Below are 4050 nucleotides of genomic sequence, written 5' to 3' on the forward strand. Positions count from 1 at the left end.
CACAACCTCCCTCTTTTGGTGCCCTTCTTATTTTTCACCCCAGCCTAGTCTGGTACAGTCTTCTCTGCCTCCTCTCACAGTCTGTCCATTTATTTCAATCAGCTCTCTCCCTCCCGGTGCTGTCCTACTTGGACTAGTTAGCCCAGCCACACTTTCTCTGGGCCTGTGTGCATCAGGAGAAGATGAATGCTCAGCAGAAAGAGGAGAAAATAGCTGGCTGGTAATGCCAAGGTAGGGCAGAGGGGACACGCTGATAAAAAAAAAAAAAGATTTATTGTCACATACACCGGATAGACACAGTGAAATTTGTTATAATACGTCGCCCCTGGAGCAAATTAAGGTTAAGTGCCTTGCTCAAGGGCACATCGACAGATTTTTCACCTTGTCGGCTTGGGTATTCAAACCAGCAACCTTTCGGTTACTGGCCCAACGCTCTAATCGCTAGGCTACCCTCAACCCTATATAAATATTATAGAATAATAACATCCTGACTCGACTCTCGTCTGACCTGGATGCAGCCACTTACAGCATTAGAAGTAACTGTCACAATAAGTGAAATAATATAATCTATTATTTTCATAAAATGAGATGGTCATAAAGTAACTATATCCTTTACTGTTTGCATTATGCATTGTTCTATCAATTGATTAACTCTGTAGAAATGAGGGAAGTGTATACCAACATTAATAACCAGTTAAGTAGGCTGTTTCTATTCTCTATAGTGTGCTTATGAGTGGTCTGTGTGTGACCAACATCGTGAGACAAATTAAGATGGATGATAAGCTACCTGATTTGTGCTCCATCTAGTCCACATAGTGTGATTCCCACTCGCTCCCCCTCCATATCTCTCCCACCCCCTCGCTTTCTCTCTCGCTCTCCTTCTATCTCTCTAAATGAAATTCTGAGCATCCCTCCCAGTGAGAGGGTAAGTCATCGACTGATTAATAACTTACTCTGTTCTCTCTCAGCTTCACCCCAGCAGAGCAGCCATATCACTCAGGCTCTGGGGATCTCTCACTAAAACAGGCCAAGGCACACAGGAGTTGAATACTTGAGTTCTTCTACTCAGAGCTTACTGTATAGCATAGCCACACAACACTATAGCTATTAGCTACTTGCTACCAAACACAAGGCTCCAGTTGCTTGGACATTTAAGACATTAGGCTATACAAAATTAGTACAGAATGGTTCTTGTCTTGGGATTGATTACTTTATTTTCACCTTGACATTACAACCAACTGCATAATGGGATGGGGGCGATAGCAGGAAATGAAGGATTACTTGAATGTGTGTGTGTATGCGTGTGTCCAGTACAAAGTGTGTGTATTTGTGGAGGGGGGGGCTGAATAATTGAAGGCTACCTGAGAGCTCTGGTTACAGCATCAGTCTATAGACTGGCCTGCTCCCCTGCTGTACCCCTGCTGCTCAGTGATACTGACACCCAGCCGAGTGCCCCCCACACACACTGTGAGCACTGGGACCTACATACAGATAGCCATCAGACAAAGAACACCCTATCACAACCAATAGCAGTCAATATCAGGTCCCAAAAAAGTTTAAATAATACTTTTTACTTCACCTAAATATACCTACGAACTCTAAACGTAACCTGACTGTGTTTGTAGATATCAGTGCATGAGGTGGATGGTTTTGTAAGAGACCGTCTCCTACTCTTGCCTCTTACCTCATTCTTCTTAAACTTTGCCTTGAGGCTCTTCATTTTGGTTTACAGCACTTTGCATCCAGGAAAGGGAAACTGAAAAGAAATACACCAATTTTCTCACCATAGCATTTCAATCTGCCAAACACATGTGGGTTGCTAGCTTTTAACATGCATTCAAACAGGTTTCCCTTTGCATAGCATACAATACAACAATAACCAGGTTTGATGAAGTCTTGTGTGATAAACCACCATATATGTTTTATAATGGCATCATTGAGACACAGGGCTATTCTCAGTTTGATTAAAGAAGCATTTAGCCTTTTGGGAAACATAACCAATACATTTACAGGTAATATTACAGTGGTAGTACATAGGTGATAAAAATGTAGTAGGCCAACACACATTAGGCTAAATCCTCAACATTCAATTGGTATAGAAAGAAATACCTGAGGTAGAGTGGCGTTTTTTGGAAGGGGTTTCTTCTGTCCCATGAGTTGCCTGCTACCGCAACGTACACAACTGGTCCATCCCTTTTGGACTTTCAAATGCACCTGCCCTTTCTTCCAGATCCTCCAATCACCTACGCATCAGAAGCCGGATCGGATTTTGATTGGCAGGCGTACATGACAGATTTAGTGTGGTATGCATTTTTTTATGTAAATATTGGGATAACGCATATTTGTCACTTGAGGATAACGATTCAACTTTTGTATCAAATAAAAGTAATTGCTTATTATAAATAATCTGGTTTATTGCGATTAACCATGTTTCACTGCATTGCAGTTTGCCGTCACAGTGTATTGCCGCATATCCCAAATTGTAACACAGTAACGTATTAGGTTAAATGTTGCAGTTTTGGATGACTTCGGGACTTGGATACATTATTTGATACATTATAGCCAATCACTAAGACCAAAGCAAAAAGAAGTAGCCAATGATGATAATTGGGGGGTGGGATTTAAGATCAGCCCGGAAGTACAGTAGTGCACAAGGACAAAAGATGGAGAAGAAAGTAAACAGCGTCGCCTTAAAAGTTGAAAAGGTACAAAGCACTTTAAACGAAATTTGGCTTGTACAGAGAGCTGGGTAGGTTAGCTTACATGATAGTAAATATTAATGTTTTCTTGTAAAACATCACATTTTAGCTGAACATGGCTCAGGCAATTATAACACTACAAATACCCTACACTAATTTACTTACATATAAAATATGTATATCTAATTGAAACTACTGGACAAACTACTGGACATTCTGTGTATAACCCTCCAAAGCAAACTGAATTATCCCTGAAATATGTTCTTTACAGCAGGATGGACGAGACAATGGCTACGTTTACACAGGCAGTCGAAATCGGATCTTCTTTCCACAAATTGGTATTTTGACCAATCACATCCGAAGCACCATGGCAACGTGCTATATTTTACAGCGAAGGCTGCAGCAGAAGCGAACGCCAGCAAATAAACACAACATTGTTTCACCTTCTTTAACAAAAGACTCATAAACAGAAACAGGCAATAGGCTACAGCTTGTTTCACAGTTTCTCCACTAACGATGTACTGTATCTCGACAACGTTGAGTGCATGGGGGGTATGTACCCAGCCTAGTACAGTACCTTCCAAAAAAAGTATTGGTCGATAAGACCAATTAGTGAAAACAAGATCAGGCTGCCGATGTGGGCTGCCGGTGTGAACACAGCATATGTGGATTGCCCCATAACAGAGACCTGAATGGTGGAGAGCAGAGCACTTTAGCCTGTCTCTAGGAACTCTGGTGTAGCTGGAGCGGGAGAGACTCAACCCCAGGATCAGCACAGACAAACCATACCAGCCAAACAGTCAGTTCAGTCCCCTGCAACAGGTATCACATCATATTTAATCAGATAGTTTATTGAACCGGTGTCTGTCATGAGAATGAGGGAAACAGACTGTACTTTATGCAGTTCTTTCAAATCACCAAGAGATGGCGACACATGCCAAGCATTACATTTACTATGCTGTTACTGGCCTTCATTAATGATTGTGTAAAAGTATTTCCACACAAATGGGTTTTCATTACATTTGATTTAATTTGAGTCCTTGGTGGAAAACCCAGGCGTGTTGTTTACTCAAACAACATTGTATGAGTAAATGTGATGTAGTGTCCTCTCTCTGCAGGGGCCAGAGGGTACTGTCTTTCCTTCTTTTCTTGCTCTACTTCACTGTTTTGTTCCCCACTGTCCCTCCTGCCAGGCATACCAGCCTGGAAGAAGGACTTTGGAGAGTGTGGGAGCAGGGGTGGGCGGGGGGAGTTGTGGCAATGGCAGTGAAGGCTGCTGCTCAGCTATGACATCATCCTCTCTTTCTCCCGGGGAGATCGTGAGATCGTGAGATCATGGCTGTCATGAGGC

Source organism: Oncorhynchus clarkii, chromosome 5 (assembly GCF_045791955.1).
Source record: "Oncorhynchus clarkii lewisi isolate Uvic-CL-2024 chromosome 5, UVic_Ocla_1.0, whole genome shotgun sequence".
Taxonomy (NCBI): domain Eukaryota; kingdom Metazoa; phylum Chordata; class Actinopteri; order Salmoniformes; family Salmonidae; genus Oncorhynchus; species Oncorhynchus clarkii.